The sequence below is a fragment of the Phyllobates terribilis genome, unplaced genomic scaffold (assembly GCF_046119375.1).
Source record: "Phyllobates terribilis strain yellow unplaced genomic scaffold, ASM4611937v1 Scaffold_8__6_contigs__length_399053987, whole genome shotgun sequence".
NCBI classification, from domain to species: Eukaryota; Metazoa; Chordata; class Amphibia; order Anura; family Dendrobatidae; genus Phyllobates; species Phyllobates terribilis.
In genome coordinates, this window is record NW_027362768.1 from 181,867,707 (window position 1) to 181,891,701 (window position 23,995).

General features: G+C 46.8%; 1 long non-coding RNA gene across 1 annotated transcript in view; it reads right to left on the reverse strand.

Annotated features, from left to right (window-relative positions):
- Positions 1-1,336: 1,336 nt before the first annotated feature.
- The window catches only part of LOC141156476 (uncharacterized), an 82,145-nt gene continuing 59,486 nt past the window's right edge, over positions 1,337-23,995 (reverse strand). Inside the window, exons 2-3 of the long non-coding RNA XR_012247633.1 lie at positions 9,607-9,758; positions 1,337-1,456 (exon numbers count right to left, since the gene is read on the reverse strand). This is a non-coding gene — a long non-coding RNA (uncharacterized lncRNA). The remainder of the gene's footprint in view (positions 1,457-9,606; positions 9,759-23,995) is intronic.

The window sequence follows — 23,995 nt, forward strand, 5'->3', positions numbered from 1 at the left end:
TTTAAGGGCATAGTAATCTTAGTGTATGTAAACTTTTGACTTTGCAGTAAGCAATAAAAATGCTTTAAAACATTCTCTCTCTCATTATTCTGGCATTTGGCAAATATTAATCATTATGGTATAATCCTAATTGACCTAAAACAGGAAAGGTTTATTCTGATTTCATGTCAGATATTGAGAAAAACCTGCAGATGTGTATGCAAACTTCTGGTTTCAACTGTAGATATGTGTGACGCGCCCCTGGGCCTGTGTCGCGCTGCGTTGCGCACGCGGGAGCTTACCCGGAGCCGGATCTGTTGAGGGTTGTAGTCTCGTGGCGGTGACCCGGTCCGTGCCCAGGGAGTCAAACTGAGCGGCGATGTATCAGCGGTAGATGTTGGACGACTACGCCACCCGTCGAGTACAGCTAAGGAGCTGCTGCTGCAGGGCAGACCGCTGAGGCCGGTGGTAGGATTGTGCAGCGTGATAGTATAACCCCCAATGGGAGGGGTATGGCCTCAGGGCAGCCGACGTGGATGATGGGGGTAGCAGGAACCACTCGGAGACGGTACGGTGTAGTTCAGGGTCTTTACTGGTGACAAAGATAGACCCTCCCGGAGTACTGGCTAGCGATTGGGGCCTGGTCAGTCCTTGAGCAGATGGGATCTCCCCTGGCCAGGCGGAGTTGTAGGCCTCCCAAACTAACTGTACTCTTCTGGCTACCTTGCTAGAGGTGGGTATAAGTAGCCCACGTCCCTCAGTGTACCGTGTGGTGCTCACCCGTATGGCCGGTGACTCGGGGCCGTCAGGTTTCTTGGCCAGAGGACCTGGAATCCCCTGCCTGACGGATTCTGCTGCTGGGTAGGAGTTAGTCCCCACAGCCTCGGACTCCGGGTCCGGTAAGAAATCTTCTCAGTCAGGGCGAGCTCTGCAGCTGCCAGCCCCTGACTCCTTGTAACACTGCTCCCACAGAGCTCCTGATGTTCTGTTCCTATATTTGCTTCTTTTCTCTGTCTCTACTTCTTCTCTACTCACTAACCCTGCCTCAGCCCTAGGTTTATATAGGGGAAGTTCTTCCCCTCCCAGGACTGGGCAGGAGGTGTGGCATGCATAGGATTCCTGACCAAGAGACCTCCCACCTGCTCTCAGACGTAATATCTCTATCACTGTGGCAACCAGACCCCTGGGGTGTCACATTCCCCCCTAGTGAAATTTAGTACTCCGGGACTAAACATATTTTAGAAAAACATAACAAGATATAACAATAACAATACAATAAAGAAACACATAAAGGTGGTCACGGCATGTCCGTAACCGGGTGCAGTCTTTGAAGAAAGCAAGGTGTCCATTTCACCAAAACAGGGAGACGTAACCAGGTAGGGGTCTGTCCTGCCCCGAGTCCTTAACAGTCTTTAGTCCGTCCTGGGTTACGCTCCAACTATGTACACAGGATTCCCGGTAAACCCACCAAAGACTCCTATAAACAAATAGAAACACATAATTATACACAAGCAACAAGAAAAACAGGTAACCACAAATAAAACAATTTATACACTTCAAATCCTCCAACGTGCGGGTAACTGGCCTCTAGTGGCCCTAGTGGACCTACGGAGCTGACTGTCTGGCCCTTAACTACAGGGTGTAGGAGCTGTCAAGGGTAAATTGGGCAGCTGTCTACGGGCCCCTTGGCTCACTAGGGATATGGCAGGCTCACTGCAAGCAGAGGGTTGATCCTCCTGATCTGCTGGTGTGGGGTCTTCTGCCTCCTGGACCGGCTGTTCTTCCAGCTCTACCTGTTGCTCCGTAGGTGCTTGGGATGCTGGTTGGAGGAAGGTGAGTACGGGTACCACAACTGCACCATTGACTTGAGTCCAAGACCGAGGGAAGTCTCCAAGCACAGTACTAACCATATCTTCCCTTTCCTCTACGGGTCGATGGTCTTCTTGTTCCTCTTCAGGGTTCCGTAGCTGTTCAGGACACTTCTTCAGGTGATCCCGGGATACAATGGCTGTGGTCTCCCCTCCGTCTTTACTGATGGTACAGACCTTCGGGTTCTCGTGGCTTGAGGGCAGTACGGTGTACGGGTCCTTCTCCCACTGGTCGTCCAACTTGTGGAGCCGTCTTTTCCTCTTCAAGACCTGCTCTCCGGGCACCAGGGGAACAGCGGGAGCATACTGGTTGTAAGTTTTCTCTTGTCTCTCCCTAGCCTGACAGAGACTTCGCTCCACGCTCTCCTGTACTTTCCGGTACTGCTGCTGCCTCTCTGTGTCCCAGTCTGCTTCTGGTGAAGTGTCCTCGGGTGTCAGGACTCCCATTTCCAGGTCAACAGGTAACTTACCAGGTCTCGCCCTCATTAGGTAAGCCGGGGTACAGTTGGTGGAACCTACCGGGATGTGGTTGTATAGGTCCACCAGATCGGGCAGCTTCTCAGGCCACAGACTGCGTTCTTCCAGGGGCAACGTTTTCAGAAGATCCATTACCACCTGGTTCATTTTCTCACAAAGTCCATTAGTTTGCGGATGATAGGGTGTCGTCCTTATCTTCCGGCAGCCATACAGATTGCAGAATTCCTGGAAGACCTCCGCTTCAAAGGCAGGTCCCTGGTCCGTCAGCACTTGGTCCGGGTACCCGTGTGGACGGCAGAAGTGCTGCTGGAAGGCTCTAGCTGCTGTTTGAGCCGTTAAGTCCTTGACGGGGACGACAACCAAGAACCGGGAGTAATTATCCACGATGGTTAACGCGTAGACGTAGCCACTTCTGCTTGGGGTCAGTTTTACATGATCCAAGGCTACCAGTTCCAACGGCTGCCGGGTGACGATGGACTGCAGGGGAGTCTTCTGGCTGGCACGGTCCTTCCTCCTCAGGTTGCACGGGCCACAGTCTCTGCACCACCTCTCGATGGTTCCCCTCATGCCTACCCAATGGAACCGCCCGCGCAGCAGGAACTCCAGCTTCTTCCATCCGAAATGCCCAGCTCCATCGTGGTATGCCTCCATCACCATGGCTGCGTCTCGTCGTGGCACCACTACTTGCCAGATTAGTTCATGCGTCCGGGAGTTAACCATCCTGCGGCACAACTTCCCCTTGTAAAGGAACAGTCTACTCTTTTCTGCCCACAGTTGCTTGGCTTCCTCCGGAGCGTCTGGGTCAAGGCGAGCCTCTGGCCGAGTCAGCATCTCCTTCACCAGCCGGACGGCAGGGTCACTGTCTTGCGTTTCCGCCCAGTTGTTGTGAGGTAAGGGGTTAAGCGTAGCGCCTTGCTTACTCCTTACCCGATGGGAATACTGGATAGTCCCATGACGGTGAAACGCGGGGAGTTCGACTTCTTCCAGTCCCTCTGGATCTTCTCCTACGTCCGGTAGGTTTGGCATCCTGGACAGGGCGTCCGCGTTGGTATTGGAGCGTCCTGCCCGGTATTTGATGGTGAACTCGTAGTTGGACAGGCGGGCCATCCATCTCTGCTCTAGGGCACCGAGTCTTGCCGTGTCCAGGTGTGTCAACGGGTTGTTATCCGTGTACACGACGAACCGGGAAGAAGCGAGGTAGTGCTTAAAGCGTTCGGTGACTGCCCACACCACTGCCAGGAACTCTAGCTTAAATGAGCTGTAATTCTCAGGGTTTCTTTCGGTGGGTCGCAGTTTTCGGCTGGCGTAAGCGATTACTCGCTCTTTCCCCTGCTGGATCTGGGACAGCACGGCTCCTAGCCCGATGTTACTTGCGTCGGTGTAGAGGATAAAGGGCTGGCTGTAATCCGGGTACGCCAGGATTTCATCCCCCGTGAGGGCCATTTTCAGCTGGCGGAAGGACTCTTCTTCCAACTTCTCCCATCTGAAGGGCGGCTTCTGGTTCTTGGCCTTCCGGGACTGGCCTATCAGGAGGTCCTGCATAGGAGCTGCCTTTTTGGTGAAACCGGGGATGAACCTGCGGTAGTAGCCTACCAACCCGAGGAACTGCCGCACTTCCTTTACACTGGAGGGACTTGGCCATTCCTTAATTGCGGTGATCTTATCAGGGTCGGGAGCCACTCCGTCAGCGCTCACCACGTGTCCCAGGTACTGCACCTTTGGTTTCAGGAGGTGACACTTGGAGGGTTTCACCTTTAGGCCGTAGCTTGCCAGAGCTTCGAACACTTCCGCCAGGTGTTTCAGGTGGTCCTCATAAGTCTTAGAATATACGATGACATCGTCCAGGTACAACAGGACCGTCTCGAAGTTTCTGTGGCCCAGACAGCACTCCATTAATCGTTGGAAGGTTCCTGGTGCGTTGCAGAGTCCGAACGGCATACAGGTAAACTCGCTAAGTCCCATCGGGGTGGTGAATGCGGTCTTCTCCCGGTCCGCCTCTGCTACAGGAACCTGCCAGTACCCACTAGTGAGATCCAAGGTAGAGAAGAAGTTAGCAGATCTTAAAGCAGCCAAAGACTCCTCTATCCTTGGTAAGGGGTACGCATCCTTGTGTGTGATACGGTTGATTTTCCGGTAATCTACACACATCCTCATGGTGTTGTCTTTCTTTTTGACTAAGACTAGTGGAGCTGCCCAGGTGCTACAGCTATCCCTGATCACCCCAGCCTCCTTCATGTCTCTAAGCATCCCCTTGGCGTGTTGGTAGTGTGCAGGGGGTACGGGTCGATACCTCTCTTTTATGGGAGGATGGTCTCCCGTGGGGATGTGGTGTTCTACCCCCTTGACTCGCCCGAAGTCTAACGGGTGTTTACTAAACACTCTCTCGTACTCTTGAACCACCCGATAGATTCCCTGTTTCTGGTGTGAGGGAGTGGAGTCAGTACCCAAATGTAGTTGCTGACACCAGTCCTCCATTGTTTTCTTAGAGCCGTTACCTTCCTCCGGGTGAGATGGAGGCAAGGGTTCCACAGATTGTATAGCATTTTGGTTAATGGTATATAATTTGGCTAGCGTGGCATACCGGGGCAGGTACACTTCCCTCTTCCTGATATTGATTATGCGAACGGGCACCCTCCCATGGCGTACATTAACCACCCCCCGTGCTGTCAAGATGGTGGGCCTACTGTCTGAGTAAACTGGTTCTACCATTGCCTGGTAATCTCTACCTCTCAGACCAATAGCTGCCCGGCACCAAATCATCATTTCACTTTTTGGGGGCATGGCAATAGGGAAAGGGTCACACATTCTCACGCTACCAATCTCACCGCCGGAGAGTTCCACCTGTTGCCGTCGCATCAGTGCCCGGATCTCTTTTTGGAGCACTCGCTGCTCGCCGGAGCTGGCGTTCTTGGCAACCTGCTGTAAAAGGAAAATCACCTCTGCAAGACAATTTTCAATTACATTAGTTCCTAGAGTTATCTTTGGGTGACTCTCGTGTTTGTCAATGTCTACAATGATCAGTCCCTGTGCTGCCAGTTCGACTCTACCGATTTTAATGGTCACCTCTTTAAATCCAATCTGTGGCACGGGCTGACCATTGCTGGCGATGATACTCAAGTCGTCGTCAGGGTAGCGGGTGATATCCGAGTCATTCCAGTACTGCTTGAAGAGCACGTACGGGATGGTGGTGACCTGTGACCCGGTGTCCAGTAGGGCACTCATAGGAATGCCATCCAGTACCACGGGTAAGACTGGACGTCCTCCCACATATTTGTCGCGCCAGTTCGATGGGCCTGGTGATCTTTTTCCTGGGGGTTGGCCCTCTACCCCAGGTTGTGCCAGTTTAAAGGACAGTACCTTGCCATATGTCCGGGTTGATTGCAGCGGCGGCAGATGGGTCGTCCGTCCTCGTTGTATCGGTCGCTGGGTCTTCCTCTGGCCGGTGGGGTCCTCCTTGGTCGACGCCACGGGATGTCCTCCGGTCCGGATGCCAGCTGGATCTTCCCTGGAGTGGAAACCTGTAAAGACTGCACAGTTCGGGTTAGCGCAGCAACGCTTTTAGCTAGCTCTTGGACCTGATGGTGCAGGTCTGGAGCCGGGTCATTGTTCAAAGCCTGCGCATCAGCTCCCACAGGCCCTGCCGACAAGGGCGCCGCCTCCTGGTGGTAAGTGGTAGTGGGGCGTCTGGGGGTCACAACGCCACTTGGTGCCGGTTCTCGAAGCACCCGGATGGCTCTGTCCTTGAACTGTGCAAATCCCAGATGAGGGTCCTGTAAGGCCATTGCCCGCAACTGGGTTCGGTGGGCATTGCAATATAAACCCTCTATAAATTGTTCAGTCAACAGCCTGTCCTCGTCTCCCACGCCGTCAGGGTCGGTCTGCTTAATGGCTCTCAGGGCCTCTTGTAGGTTCAGGGCATAGTCCCTTATACTCTCGTGTGCTCGCTGCTTGCACCCGTAGAATCTAAGCTTGATCTCGGCTGAGGTGCGGCTATCAAAGGTGTCCCTCAGCCGGGTTAGTATCCCTGCGACAGTCCTCCCCCCAGGTGGCCAGGACTTTACCTCCCTTCGGGCTGCCCCAGTTAATTGGGCCACCAGGATGCTCACTTTTTGCTCTTCTGTGAGGGGGTACACCTGGAAGAGGCTATCCAGCTTTTCTCTAAAGTCATGCAGGGTATGTGACTCCCCTGAGTACTGGGGTAGCCAGGCCGCTCCCGGGATATAGGGCATGGTGAAAGGCATGACTGCAGCAGCGGTGGCGCTGGCGGGGGTTGAGGCAGTGAAGCTCTCCTCCGTATCCGACATCCTCCTCCCCCCTAGTGGACCGTGGCCTACCTTGCGATGATCCTCTTCCGTAGGCCGCGGCTCCGCAGTAGATCGTCAGCGTTGAGGACCTTCCGTCGCGCTCCTGTGACGTCGGCGTCTGCTGGGCTCCTTCCAGGACCTTACGCGACGTCCGGACGTGAGGCGGGGCTTCAGTTCTCGCGCGCTTTCGGAGTCCACGCCCCTCTTCTTCCCGCGCGACGTCTTCAAGATGGCGTCCAACGGCGGGAAAACTCCACGGAAGGCGGGAAGAAGGCTGAAAATGGCGCCGGATGGCGGGAATCTTCACCGATGGCGGGAAGAAGGCTGAAGATGGCGCCGGATGGCGGGAATCTTCACCACAGGTAAGTTTGAACAGTCTTTTTCAGGCACGCAGTACCCGGTGGTTGCGGGCACGAAATCCTGCCGACTACGCCAAAAGTTGACGCGCCCCTGGGCCTGTGTCGCGCTGCGTTGCGCACGCGGGAGCTTACCCGGAGCCGGATCTGTTGAGGGTTGTAGTCTCGTGGCGGTGACCCGGTCCGTGCCCAGGGAGTCAAACTGAGCGGCGATGTATCAGCGGTAGATGTTGGACGACTACGCCACCCGTCGAGTACAGCTAAGGAGCTGCTGCTGCAGGGCAGACCGCTGAGGCTGGTGGTAGGATTGTGCAGCGTGATAGTATAACCCCCAACGGGAGGGGTATGGCCTCAGGGCAGCCGACGTGGATGATGGGGGTAGCAGGAACCACTCGGAGACGGTACGGTGTAGTTCAGGGTCTTTACTGGTGACAAAGATAGACCCTCCCGGAGTACTGGCTAGCGATTGGGGCCTGGTCAGTCCTTGAGCAGATGGGATCTCCCCTGGCCAGGCGGAGTTGTAGGCCTCCCAAACTAACTGTACTCTTCTGGCTACCTTGCTAGAGGCGGGTATAAGTAGCCCACGTCCCTCAGTGTACCGTGTGGTGCTCACCCGTATGGCCGGTGACTCGGGGCCGTCGGGTTTCTTGGCCAGAGGACCTGGAATCCCCTGCCTGACGGATTCTGCTGCTGGGTAGGAGTTAGTCCCCACAGCCTCGGACTCCGGGTCCGGTAAGAAATCTTCTCAGTCAGGGCGAGCTCTGCAGCTGCCAGCCCCTGACTCCTTGTAACACTGCTCCCACAGAGCTCCTGATGTTCTGTTCCTATATTTGCTTCTTTTCTCTGTCTCTACTTCTTCTCTACTCACTAACCCTGCCTCAGCCCTAGGTTTATATAGGGGAAGTTCTTCCCCTCCCAGGACTGGGCAGGAGGTGTGGCATGCATAGGATTCCTGACCAAGAGACCTCCCACCTGCTCTCAGACGTAATATCTCTATCACTGTGGCAACCAGACCCCTGGGGTGTCACATGTGTATATATGTATATATATTATGTATAGTTCAGGACATGCAATGTTTAGAGCAAAATTAGGGAAAATGGTTCCAAATTACGAAGAATGAATCTGACAAAATTTGAATTTGACGATTGGCTTGAATCAGGTCAGGAAATTTTGATTCACACTGAATCAATTTGATGTAATTTTTTTTTATGTTTTAAGATCTCTCTAGACCCCAGAACATAAAAATATGTGAAACAAAATAAAAAAAATATTCTCAACTAACCATCATCTGCCTCGGGGGAAGCAGCTCTTGTCTGGTTCAGTTGTATAAGGCTACTGATGCATCTTTGGCACCAACAGTGTTGTGCAATGTCTTCACGTGGAGGGGCGATGCAAGTACGGACATGACTGGTTCTACTTAGCACCATAGATGACAAAGTTCCCTTTGAAGAGACCACACTGAAGAATACGACCAGCCCAGACCATCGTTGGCAAAATTGGAGAGGGACAGTTGAGTATAACGTTTTAATTCCTACCTGAAAATTGACTGTCTTGTGCCACATGCTGGAACTGGTCACCCTTTAAGTCAGTGTTGACCCTATAATGATCCTTAACAAATGATATAGGATAATCAGCCAAACCAGTAACCTACCAGTATCGTCATGAGTGGCTAGACCCCAAAACAACTGTTTGCACATGGAGGTCTTATCCTGGTTCACCCGGATATCATAAGTGACATGGCAAAGACTCATTATAGGGTCAATATTGACTTATAGGGTGGATATGTCCAACAGGTGGCACTAGACCGCCATCATTTATGCTCCTGGAAAAGACCTATTTGCATTTTCCTTTTCTCCAAGGTGAAACCTATTTGTCTCTCTACGCCAACCTGGTGTTCTGCTTAAGAAGAAAATTTAGCCCCTAGGACCTTTTTTTTAAAAATCCCCAATTCCACATGTTTTCCAGAAATGTTTTGAAGGTATAAAATAAAGATCCAATCCCACCTCTTACCATAAACAATCCAATATCAATGTATCCATTTCATTACAAACCTATTTATCTAGCCTCATCTTACAGGAAAAAGAAAACAAAAGGAGAAAATAAATATTACGTCTCGATCAGTTTTCGAAACTATCGCTCCGATCTTCGTGATTTGTGATTCTTTTTCTAAAAAATAAAAAAAATAAAAAGCTAAAACTGTTCAAATGAGCTTTTTTTTTTTAACAAAAGCATCTACTTTCACTGAACAGAATGTTTCCCGTGTTCCTCCTATGAGACTGTGATCATTATTAAATGCTCCTTCTCGAGTGCACATTGTATCTGCTGGCGGAGAGATCTACTGTTACATTATCTCCACGATATTCTGAAGATGTACACAACCTAAAGCAAAGAAAATCCAGCCAGATGGCACAATAGAACATTGCAACCTCATTCTTTCCATTATCCTAAAGATACAAAGTAACATCACTTATCTTCAGGAATATTGTGATACTGAACAAAAAAAAATCAAAAAACATTTGTCAGCCGAGCCAGATAATGCAGAGCTCTGCTACTCCGCACACAGATCAGCAATCAAACCTCCTTTACTAAAGCATCACACAATGAATGAAACATCTCACAAACCTTGATTTATATTTGGCGCGGCCGGGCATCCAGACGTCCACACAGAGGTATCCTACCGATCACAAAGAAAGTTATATTTTCTGCTATCGACCTCTGACCTTTATTTTGTTATATTTTCTTCTGTGATAAAAAATACCCCTCGGATATAACTTCTGAAGGAAAAAAAAAAAGGTTTCCACAATATATCTTACTGTAAAAGTTAGGGACAAAGGCTAAATTACAGATGTATATACAGTGAAGGAAATAAGTATTTGATCCCTTGCTGTTTTTGTAAGTTTTCCCACTGACAAAGACGTGAACAGTTTATCATTTTAAGGGTAGGTTAATTGTAACATTGAGAGATAGAATATCCAAAAAAAATCAAGAAAGTCACATTCTATAAATTAGATAAATCGAGGGATCGGTGGCGGCGATAGCGGCAGTAGATGGCGGCGGCGGAGCCAGCAGGCGGCGGCAGCAGAAGAGGTATCTGCCTGGGAGAAGGGGCCTTGCCTGGTACCAGGGCCGGTTTCTTGATGTGAGCGGCGTGAGCTGCTTCCGGTGCGCGTGGCCATCTTTCTGAAGTTGATCTACAAGAAAATGGCCACCGGAGCCGGCACATGCGCTCTGCTACGCCGGCGGCCATTTTCCTGTAGATCTCAGCTTCAGAAAGATGGACGCGAGCATCGGAAGCCGCTCACGCCGCTCTGCCACGCTACTCACAGCAAGACAACGGCCCCGGTATAAGGCCCCAGGGCCCCAGCCACCTCTCACCCAGGCCACAAACCCCAAGCCCCCAGCCACCACTCACCCAGGCCCCAAACCCCAGCCACCACTCACGCAGGCCCCAAGCCCCAGTGCCAGCCATCACTCCCACAGACCCCAAGCCCCCACTCACCCAGGTCCCAAGCCCCCAGCCACCACTCACCCAGGTCCCAAGCCCCCAGCCATCACTCCCCCACGCCCCAAGCCCCAGTGACAACTATCACTCACCCAGGTCCCAAGCCCCCAGCCACCACTCACCCAGGTCCCAAGCCCCCAGCCATCACTCCCCCACGCCCCAAGTCCCAGTGACAACTATCACTCCCACAGGCCCCAAGCCCCCACTCACCCAGGCCCCAAGCCCCCAGAGCCAGCCACTACTCACCCAGGCCCCAAGCCCCAAGCCCCCAGAGCCAGCCACTACTCACCCAGGCACCAAGCCCCCAGCGTCAGCCACCACTCACCCAGAGCCACCAGGTGCTCAGTGCAGGCCACCAACACCAGGCACCCAGGCCACCAGGCACCCAGCCCCAGGCCACCAGGTGCTCATTAGAGGCCACCAGCACCAGGCAGCCATGTCACCAGGCCCCCAGCCCCAGGCCACCAGCGCCAGGCACCCAGGCCACCAAGTGACCAGCGCAAGCCACCAGCGCCAGGCCCGGCTTCCTGAAGGACCTTGCCTCCTGTGCCCCAGCTATACGGCCCATCCAGGTAAGATACCTATTCAGACTATAAGATGGACCCCCATCTCATGAAAAAATTTTTTTTCCTATTTTCCACCCCAAAATTTGGGGTGCGTCTTATGGTCCGGTGCGTCTTATAGTCTGAAAAATACGGCAATTTATGCAATGTGATTTTCTTGATTTTTTTGGGGACATTCTATCTCTCAATGTTAAAATTAACCTTCCCTTAAAATTATAGACTGTTCATATCTTTGTCAGTGGGCAAACTTACAAAAACAGCAAGGGATCAAATAATTATATCTTTCACTGTAGATATTTTGGACTAAATATAATAGAACAGTAGTCATCCCCGGAAAATAGCTGCAATGTCATCTGCTGTACAGGTGTATCATTGCAAAATAAAAAGTAGGATGAGTTTGTACCTGTATTTAACATTAATTATCCTGTACTGACCCTGAGTTATATCTTGTATTATACTCCAGAGCTGCACTCACTATTCTGCTGGTGCAGTCACTGTGTACATACATTACATTACTGATCCTGAGTTACCTCCTGTATTATACTCCAGAGCTGCACTCATTATTCTGCTGGTGCAGTCAATGTGTACATACATTACATTACTGATCCTGAGTTACCTCCTGTATTATACTCCAGAGCTGCACTCACTATTCTGCTGGTGCAGTCACTGTGTACATACATTACATTACTGATCCTGAGTTACATCCTGTATTATACTCCAGAGCTGCACTCACTATTCTGCTGGTGCAGTCACTGTGTACACACATTACATTACTGATCCTGTACTGATCCTGAGTTACATCCTGTATTATACTCCAGAGCTGCACTCACTATTCTGCTGGTGCAGTCACTGTGTACATACATTACATTACTGATCCTGAGTTACCTCCTGTATTATACTCCAGAGCTGCACTCATTATTCTGCTGGTGCAGTCACTGTGTACATACATTACATTACTGATCCTGAGTTACCTCCTGTATTATACTCCAGAGCTGCACTCACTATTCTGCTGGTGCAGTCACTGTGTACATACATTACATTACTGATCCTGAGTTACATCCTGTATTATACTCCAGAGCTGCACTCACTATTCTGCTGGTGCAGTCACTGTGTACACACATTACATTACTGATCCTGTACTGATCCTGAGTTACATCCTGTATTATACTCCAGAGCTGCACTCACTATTCTGCTGGTGCAGTCACTGTGTACATACATTACATTACTGATCCTGAGTTACGTCCTGTATTATACTCCAGAGCTGCGCTCTCTATTCTGCTGGTGCAGTCACTGTGAACATACATTACATTACTGATCCTGAGTTACATCCTGTATTATACTCCAGAGCTGCACTCACTATTCGGCTGGTGCAGTCACTGTGTACATGCATTACATTACTGATCCTGAGTTACATCCTGTATTATACTCCAGAGCTGCACTCACTATTCTGCTGGTGCAGTCACTGTGTACATACACTACTGATCCCGAGTTACATCCTGTATTATACTCCAGAGCTGCAGTCACTATTCTGCTGGTGCAGTCACTGTGTACATACATTACATTACTGATCCTGAGTTACATCCTGTATTATACTCCAGAGCTGCACTCACTATTCTGCTGGTGCCGTCACTGTGTACATACACTACTGATCCTGAGTTATATCCTGTATTATACTCCAGAGCTGCAGTCACTATTCTGCTGGTGCAGTCACTGTGTACATACATTACATTACTGATCCTGAGTTTCATCCTGTACTATACCCCAGAGCTGCACTCACTATTCTGCTGGTGCAGTCACTGTGTACTTACACTACTGATCCTGAGTTACATCCTGTATTATACTCCAGAGCTGCACTCACTATTCTGCTGGTGCAGTCACTGTGTACATACATTACATTACTGATCCTGAGTTACATCCTGTACTATACCCCAGAGCTGCACTCACTATTCTGCTGGTGCAGTCACTGTGTACTTACACTACTGATCCTGAGTTACATCCTGTATTATACTCCAGAGCTGCACTCACTATTCTGCTGGTGTAGTCACTGTGTACATACATTACATTACTGATCCTGAGTTACATCCTGTATTATACTCCAGAGCTGCAGTCACTATTCTGCTGGTGCAGTCACTGTGTACATACATTACATTACTGATCCTGTACTGATCCCGAGTTACATCCTGCATTATACTCCAGAGCTGCACTCACTATTCTGCTTGTGCAGTCACTGTGTACATACACTACTGATCCTGAGTTACATCCTGTATTATACTCCAGAGCTGCAGTCACTATTCTGCTGGTGCAGTCACTGTGTACATACATTACATTACTGATCCTGTACTGATCCCGAGTTACATCCTGTATTATACTCCAGAGCTGCACTCACTATTCTGCTTGTGCAGTCACTGTGTACATACACTACTGATCCTGAGTTACATCCTGTATTATACTCCAGAGCTGCAGTCACTATTCTGCTGGTGCAGTCACTGTGTACATACATTACATTACTGATCCTGAGTTTCATCCTGTATTATACCCCAGAGCTGCACTCACTATTCTGCTGGTGCAGTCACTTTGTACATACACTACTAATTCTGAGATACATCCTATATTATACCCCAGAGCTGCACTCACTATTCTGCTGGTGCAGTCACTGTGTACATACATTACATTACTGATCCTGAGTTACCTCCTGTATTATACTCCAGAGCTGTAGTCACTATTCTGCTGGTGCAGTCACTGTGTACATACATTACATTACTGATCCTGAGTTTCATCCTGTATTATACCCCAGAGCTGCTCTCACTATTCTGCTGGTGCAGTCACTGTGTACATACACTACTGATTCTGAGATACATCCTGTATTATACCCCAGAGCTGCACTCACTATTCTGCTGGTGCAGTCACTGTGTACATACATTACATTACTGATCCTGAGTTACCTCCTGTATTATTCTCCAGAGCTGCACTCACTATTCTGCTGGTGCAGTCACTATGTACATACATTACATTACTGATCCTGAGTTACCTCCTGTATTATTCTCCAGAGCTGCACTCACTTTTCTGCTGGTGCAGTCACTATGTACATACATTACATTACTGATACTGAGTTACCTCCTGTATTATTCTCCAGAGCTGGACTCACTATTCTGCTGGTGCAGTCACTATGTACATATATTACATTACTGATCGTGAGTTACCTCCAGTATTATACTCCAGAGCTGCACTCACTATTCTTCTGGTGCAGTCACTGTGTACTTACATTACATTACTGATCCTGAGTTACCTCCTGTATTATTCTCCAGAGCTGCACTCACTATTCTGCTGGTGCAGTCACTATGTACATACATTAGATTACTGATCCTGAGTTACCTCCTGTATTATTCTCCAGAGCTGCACTCACTTTTCTGCTGGTGCAGTCACTATGTACATACATTACATTACTGATACTGAGTTACCTCCTGTATTATTCTCCAGAGCTGGACTCACTATTCTGTTGGTGCAGTCACTATGTACATATATTACATTACTGATCCTGAGTTACCTCCAGTATTATACTCCAGAGCTGCACTCACTATTTTGCTGGTGCAGTCACTATGTACATACATTACATTACTGATCCTGAGTTACATCCTGTATTATATTACAGAGCTGCACTCACTATTCTGCTGGTGCAGTCACTGTGTACATACATTATATTACTGATCCAGAGTTACATCCTGTATTATACTCCAGAGCTGCACTCGCTATTCTGCTGGTGCAGTCACTGTGTACATACATTACATTACTGATCCTGAGTTACATCCTGTATTATTCTCCAGAGCTGCACTCACTATTCTGCTGGTGCAGTCACTGTGTATATACATTACATTACTGATCCTGAGTTACATCCTGTATTATACTCCAGAGCTGCACTCACTACTCTGCTGGTGCAGTCACTGTGTACATACATTACATTACTGATCCTGAGTTACATCCTGTATTATACTCCAGAGCTGCACTCACTACTCTGCTGGTGCAGTCACTGTGTACATACATTACATTACTGATCCTGAGTTACATCCTGTATTATTCTCCAGAGCTGCACTCGCTATTCTGCTGGTGCAATCACTGTGTACATACATTACATTACTGATCCTGAGTTACCTCCTGTATTATTCTCCAGAGCTGCACTCACTATTCTGCTGGTGCAGTCACTGTGTACATACATTACATTACTGATCCTGAGTTACATCCTGTATTATACTCCAGAGCTGCACTCGCTATTCTGCTGGTGCAGTCACTATGTACATACATTACATTACTGATCCTGAGTTACATCCTGTATTATTCTCCAGAGCTGCACTCACTATTCTGCTGGTGCAGTCACTGTGTACATACATTACATTACTGATCCTGAGTTACCTCCTGTATTATACTCCAGAGCTGCACTCACTATTCTGCTGGTGCAGTCACTGTGTACATACATTACATTACTGATCCTGAGTTACATCCTGTATTATACTCCAGAGCTGCACTCACTATTCTGCTGGTGCAGTCACTGTATACATACATTACAATACTGATCCTGAGTTACATCCTGTATTATACTCCAGAGCTGCACTCACTATTCTGCTGGTGCAGTCACTGTGCACATACATTACATTACTGATCCTGAGTTACATCCTGTATTATACTCCAGAGCTGCACTCACTATTCTGCTGGTGCAGTCACTGTGCACATACATTACAATACTGATCCTGAGTTACATCCTGTATTATACCCCAGAGCTGCACTCACTATTCTTCTGGTGGAGTCACTGTTTACATACATTACATTACTGATCCTGAGTTGCATCCTGTATTATACTCCAGAGCTGCACTCAGTATTCTGCTGGTGCAGTCACTGTGTACATACATTACATTACTGATCCTGAGTTACATCCTGCACTATACTCCAGAGCTGCACTCACTATTCTGCTGGTGCAGTCACTGTGTACATACATTACATTACTGAACCTGAGTTACATCCTGTATTATACTCCAGAGCTGCACTCACTATTCTGCTGGTGCAGTCACTGTGTACATACATTACATTACTGATCCTGAGTTACATCCTGTATTATACTCCAGAGCTGCACTCACTATTCTGCTGGTGCAGTCACTATGTACATACATTACATTACTGATCCTGAGTTACATCCTGTATTATACTCCAGAGCTGCACTCACTATTCTGCTGGTGCAGTCACTGTGTACATACATTATATTACTGATCCTGAGTTACATCCTGTATAATACTCCAGAGCTGCACTTGCTATTCTGCTGGTGCAGTCACTGTGTACATACATTACATTACTGATCCTGAGTTACATTCTGTATTATTCTCCAGAGCTGCACTCACTATTCTGCTGGTGCAGTCACTGTGTACATACATTACATTACTGATCCTGAGTTACCTCCTGTATTATACTCCAGAGCTGCACTCACTATTCTGCTGGAGCAGTCACTGTGTACATACATTACATTACTGATCCTGAGTTACATCCTGTATTATACTCCAGAGCTGCACTCACTATTCTGCTGGTGCAGTCACTGTGCACATACATTACAATACTGATCCTGAGGTACATCCTGTATTATACTCCAGAGCTGCACTCACTATTCTGCTGGTGCAGTCACTGTGCACATACATTACATTACTGATCCTGAGTTACATCCTGTATTATACTCCAGAGCTGCACTCACTATTCTGCTGGTGCAGTCACTGTGCACATACATTACAATACTGATCCTGAGTTACATCCTGTATTATACCCCAGAGCTGCACTCACTATTCTTCTGGTGGAGTCACTGTTTACATACATTACATTACTGATCCTGAGTTGCATCCTGTATTATACTCCAGAGCTGCACTCAGTATTCTGCTGGTGCAGTCACTGTGTACATACATTACATTACTGATCCTGAGTTACATCCTGCACTATACTCCAGAGCTGCACTCACTATTCTGCTGGTGCAGTCACTGTGTACATACATTACATTACTGAACCTGAGTTACATCCTGTATTATACTCTAGAGCTGCACTCACTATTCTGCTGGTGCAGTCACTGTGTACATACATTACATTACTGATCCTGAGTTACATCCTGTATTATACTCCAGAGCTGCACTCACTATTCTGCTGGTGCAGTCACTATGTACATACATTACACTACTGATCCTGAGTTACATCCTGTATTATACTCCAGAGCTGCAGTCACTATTCTGCTGGTGCAGTCACTGTGTACATACATTACATTACTGATCCTGAGTTTCATCCTGTATTATACCCCAGAGCTGCACTCACTATTCTGCTGGTGCAGTCACTTTGTACATACACTACTAATTCTGAGATACATCCTATATTATACCCCAGAGCTGCACTCACTATTCTGCTGGTGCAGTCACTGTGTACATACATTACATTACTGATCCTGAGTTACCTCCTGTATTATACTCCAGAGCTGTAGTCACTATTCTGCTGGTGCAGTCACTGTGTACATACATTACATTACTGATCCTGAGTTTCATCCTGTATTATACCCCAGAGCTGCTCTCACTATTCTGCTGGTGCAGTCACTGTGTACATACACTACTGATTCTGAGATACATCCTGTATTATACCCCAGAGCTGCACTCACTATTCTGCTGGTGCAGTCACTGTGTACATACATTACATTACTGATCCTGAGTTACCTCCTGTATTATTCTCCAGAGCTGCACTCACTATTCTGCTGGTGCAGTCACTATGTACATACATTACATTACTGATCCTGAGTTACCTCCTGTATTATTCTCCAGAGCTGCACTCACTTTTCTGCTGGTGCAGTCACTATGTACATACATTACATTACTGATACTGAGTTACCTCCTGTATTATTCTCCAGAGCTGGACTCACTATTCTGCTGGTGCAGTCACTATGTACATATATTACATTACTGATCCTGAGTTACCTCCAGTATTATACTCCAGAGCTGCACTCACTATTCTTCTGGTGCAGTCACTGTGTACTTACATTACATTACTGATCCTGAGTTACCTCCTGTATTATTCTCCAGAGCTGCACTCACTATTCTGCTGGTGCAGTCACTATGTACATACATTAGATTACTGATCCTGAGTTACCTCCTGTATTATTCTCCAGAGCTGCACTCACTTTTCTGCTGGTGCAGTCACTATGTACATACATTACATTACTGATACTGAGTTACCTCCTGTATTATTCTCCAGAGCTGGACTCACTATTCTGTTGGTGCAGTCACTATGTACATATATTACATTACTGATCCTGAGTTACCTCCAGTATTATACTCCAGAGCTGCACTCACTATTTTGCTGGTGCAGTCACTATGTACATACATTACATTACTGATCCTGAGTTACATCCTGTATTATATTACAGAGCTGCACTCACTATTCTGCTGGTGCAGTCACTGTGTACATACATTATATTACTGATCCAGAGTTACATCCTGTATTATACTCCAGAGCTGCACTCGCTATTCTGCTGGTGCAGTCACTGTGTACATACATTACATTACTGATCCTGAGTTACATCCTGTATTATTCTCCAGAGCTGCACTCACTATTCTGCTGGTGCAGTCACTGTGTATATACATTACATTACTGATCCTGAGTTACATCCTGTATTATACTCCAGAGCTGCACTCACTACTCTGCTGGTGCAGTCACTGTGTACATACATTACATTACTGATCCTGAGTTACATCCTGTATTATACTCCAGAGCTGCACTCACTACTCTGCTGGTGCAGTCACTGTGTACATACATTACATTACTGATCCTGAGTTACATCCTGTATTATTCTCCAGAGCTGCACTCGCTATTCTGCTGGTGCAATCACTGTGTACATACATTACATTACTGATCCTGAGTTACCTCCTGTATTATTCTCCAGAGCTGCACTCACTATTCTGCTGGTGCAGTCACTGTGTACATACATTACATTACTGATCCTGAGTTACATCCTGTATTATACTCCAGAGCTGCACTCGCTATTCTGCTGGTGCAGTCACTATGTACATACATTACATTACTGATCCTGAGTTACATCCTGTATTATTCTCCAGAGCTGCACTCACTATTCTGCTGGTGCAGTCACTGTGTACATACATTACATTACTGATCCTGAGTTACCTCCTGTATTATACTCCAGAGCTGCACTCACTATTCTGCTGGTGCAGTCACTGTGTACATACATTACATTACTGATCCTGAGTTACATCCTGTATTATACTCCAGAGCTGCACTCACTATTCTGCTGGTGCAGTCACTGTATACATACATTACAATACTGATCCTGAGTTACATCCTGTATTATACTCCAGAGCTGCACTCACTATTCTGCTGGTGCAGTCACTGTGCACATACATTACATTACTGATCCTGAGTTACATCCTGTATTATACTCCAGAGCTGCACTCACTATTCTGCTGGTGCAGTCACTGTGCACATACATTACAATACTGATCCTGAGTTACATTCTGTATTATACCCCAGAGCTGCACTCACTATTCTTCTGGTGGAGTCACTGTTTACATACATTACATTACTGATCCTGAGTTGCATCCTGTATTATACTCCAGAGCTGCACTCAGTATTCTGCTGGTGCAGTCACTGTGTACATACATTACATTACTGATCCTGAGTTACATCCTGCACTATACTCCAGAGCTGCACTCACTATTCTGCTGGTGCAGTCACTGTGTACATACATTACATTACTGAACCTGAGTTACATCCTGTATTATACTCCAGAGCTGCACTCACTATTCTGCTGGTGCAGTCACTGTGTACATACATTACATTACTGATCCTGAGTTACATCCTGTATTATACTCCAGAGCTGCACTCACTATTCTGCTGGTGCAGTCACTATGTACATACATTACATTACTGATCCTGAGTTACATCCTGTATTATACTCCAGAGCTGCACTCACTATTCTGCTGGTGCAGTCACTGTGTACATACATTATATTACTGATCCTGAGTTACATCCTGTATAATACTCCAGAGCTGCACTTGCTATTCTGCTGGTGCAGTCACTGTGTACATACATTACATTACTGATCCTGAGTTACATTCTGTATTATTCTCCAGAGCTGCACTCACTATTCTGCTGGTGCAGTCACTGTGTACATACATTACATTACTGATCCTGAGTTACCTCCTGTATTATACTCCAGAGCTGCACTCACTATTCTGCTGGAGCAGTCACTGTGTACATACATTACATTACTGATCCTGAGTTACATCCTGTATTATACTCCAGAGCTGCACTCACTATTCTGCTGGTGCAGTCACTGTGCACATACATTACAATACTGATCCTGAGGTACATCCTGTATTATACTCCAGAGCTGCACTCACTATTCTGCTGGTGCAGTCACTGTGCACATACATTACATTACTGATCCTGAGTTACATCCTGTATTATACTCCAGAGCTGCACTCACTATTCTGCTGGTGCAGTCACTGTGCACATACATTACAATACTGATCCTGAGTTACATCCTGTATTATACCCCAGAGCTGCACTCACTATTCTTCTGGTGGAGTCACTGTTTACATACATTACATTACTGATCCTGAGTTGCATCCTGTATTATACTCCAGAGCTGCACTCAGTATTCTGCTGGTGCAGTCACTGTGTACATACATTACATTACTGATCCTGAGTTACATCCTGCACTATACTCCAGAGCTGCACTCACTATTCTGCTGGTGCAGTCACTGTGTACATACATTACATTACTGAACCTGAGTTACATCCTGTATTATACTCTAGAGCTGCATTCACTATTCTGCTGGTGCAGTCACTGTGTACATACATTACATTACTGATCCTGAGTTACATCCTGTATTATACTCCAGAGCTGCACTCACTATTCTGCTGGTGCAGTCACTATGTACATACATTACATTACTGATCCTGAGTTACATCCTGTATTATACTCCAGAGCTGCACTCACTATTCTGCTGGTGCAGTCACTGTGTACATACATTATATTACTGATCCTGAGTTACATCCTGTATAATACTCCAGAGCTGCACTTGCTATTCTGCTTGTGCAGTCACTGTGTGCATACATTACATTACTGATCCTGAGTTACATTCTGTATTATTCTCCAGAGCTGCACTCACTATTCTGCTGGTGCAGTCACTGTGTGCATACATTAAATTACTGATCCTGAGTTACATCCTGTATTATACTCCAGAGCTGCACTCACTATTCTGCTGGTGCAGTCACTGTGTACATACATTACATTACTGATCCTGAGTTACCTCCTGTATTATATTGCAGAGCTGCACTCACTATTCTGCTGGTGCAATCACTGTGTACATACATTACATTACTGATCCTGAGTTACCTCCTGTATTATTCTCCAGAGCTGCATTCACTATTCTGCTTGTGCAGTCACTGTGTATATACATTACATTACTGATCCTGAGTTACCTCCTGTATTATACTCCAGAGCTGCACTCACTATTCTGCTGGTGCAGTCACTGTGTGCATACATTAAATTACTGCTCCTGAGTTACATCCTGTATTATACTCCAGAGCTGCACTCACTCTTCTGCTGGTGGAGTCACTGTGTACGTACATTACATTACTGATCCTGAGTTACATCCTGTATTATACTCCAGAGCTGCACTCACTATTTTGCTGGTGCAGTCACTATGTACATACATTACATTACTGATCCTGAGTTACATCCTGTATTATATTACAGAGCTGCACTCACTATTCTGCTGGTGCAGTCACTGTGTACATACATTATATTACTGATCCAGAGTTACATCCTGTATTATACTCCAGAGCTGCACTCGCTATTCTGCTGGTGCAGTCACTGTGTACATACATTACATTACTGATCCTGAGTTACATCCTGTATTATTCTCCAGAGCTGCACTCACTATTCTGCTGGTGCAGTCACTGTGTATATACATTACATTACTGATCCTGAGTTACATCCTGTATTATACTCCAGAGCTGCACTCACTACTCTGCTGGTGCAGTCACTGTGTACATACATTACATTACTGATCCTGAGTTACATCCTGTATTATACTCCAGAGCTGCACTCACTACTCTGCTGGTGCAGTCACTGTGTACATACATTACATTACTGATCCTGAGTTACATCCTGTATTATTCTCCAGAGCTGCACTCGCTATTCTGCTGGTGCAATCACTGTGTACATACATTACATTACTGATCCTGAGTTACATCCTGTATTATTCTCCAGAGCTGCACTCACTATTCTGCTGGTGCAGTCACTGTGTACATACATTACATTACTGATCCTGAGTTACATCCTGTATTATACTCCAGAGCTGCACTCGCTATTCTGCTGGTGCAGTCACTATGTACATACATTACATTACTGATCCTGAGTTACATCCTGTATTATTCTCCAGAGCTGCACTCACTATTCTGCTGTTGCAGTCACTGTGTACATACATTACATTACTGATCCTGAGTTACATCCTGTATTATACTCCAGAGCTGCACTCACTATTCTGCTGGTGCAGTCACTGTGTACATACATTACATTACTGATCCTGAGTTACATCCTGTATTATACTCCAGAGCTGCACTCACTATTCTGCTGGTGCAGTCACTGTATACATACATTACAATACTGATCCTGAGTTACATCCTGTATTATACTCCAGAGCTGCACTCACTATTCTGCTGGTGCAGTCACTGTGCACATACATTACATTACTGATCCTGAGTTACATCCTGTATTATACTCCAGAGCTGCACTCACTATTCTGCTGGTGCAGTCACTGTGCACATACATTACAATACTGATCCTGAGTTACATCCTGTATTATACCCCAGAGCTGCACTCACTATTCTTCTGGTGGAGTCACTGTTTACATACATTACATTACTGATCCTGAGTTGCATCCTGTATTATACTCCAGAGCTGCACTCACTATTCTGCTGGTGCAGTCACTGTGTACATACATTACATTACTGATCCCGAGTTACATCCTGCACTATACTCCAGAGCTGCACTCACTATTCTGCTGGTGCAGTCACTGTGTACATACATTACATTACTGAACCTGAGTTACATCCTGTATTATACTCCAGAGCTGCACTCACTATTCTGCTGGTGCAGTCACTGTGTACATACATTACATTACTGATCCTGAGTTACATCCTCTATTATACTCCAGAGCTGCACTCACTATTCTGCTGGTGCAGTCACTGTGTACATACATTACATTACTGATCCTGAGTTACATTCTGTATTATTCTCCAGAGCTGCACTCACTATTCTGCTGGTGCAGTCACTGTGTACATACATTACATTACTGATCCTGAGTTACCTCCTGTATTATACTCCAGAGCTGCACTCACTATTCTGCTGGTGCAGTCACTGTGTACATACATTACATTACTGATCCTGAGTTACATCCTGTATTATACTCCAGAGCTGCACTCACTATTCTGCTGGTGCAGTCACTGTGTACATACATTACATTACTGATCCTGAGTTACATCCTGTATTATACTCCAGAGCTGCACTCACTATTCTGCTGGTGCAGTCACTGTGTACATACATTACATTACTGATCCTGAGTTACCTCCTGTATTATTCTCCAAAGCTGCATTCACTATTCTGCTGGTGCAGTCACTGTGTACATACATTACATTACTGATCCTGAGTTACATCCTGTATTATACTCCAGAGCTGCACTCACTATTCTGCTGGTGCAGTCACTGTGTACATACATTACATTACTGATCCTGAGTTACATCCTGTATTATACTCCAGAGCTGCACTCACTATTCTGCTGGTGCAGTCACTATGTACATACATTACATTACTGATCCTGAGTTACATCCTGTATTATACTCCAGAGCTGCACTCACTATTCTG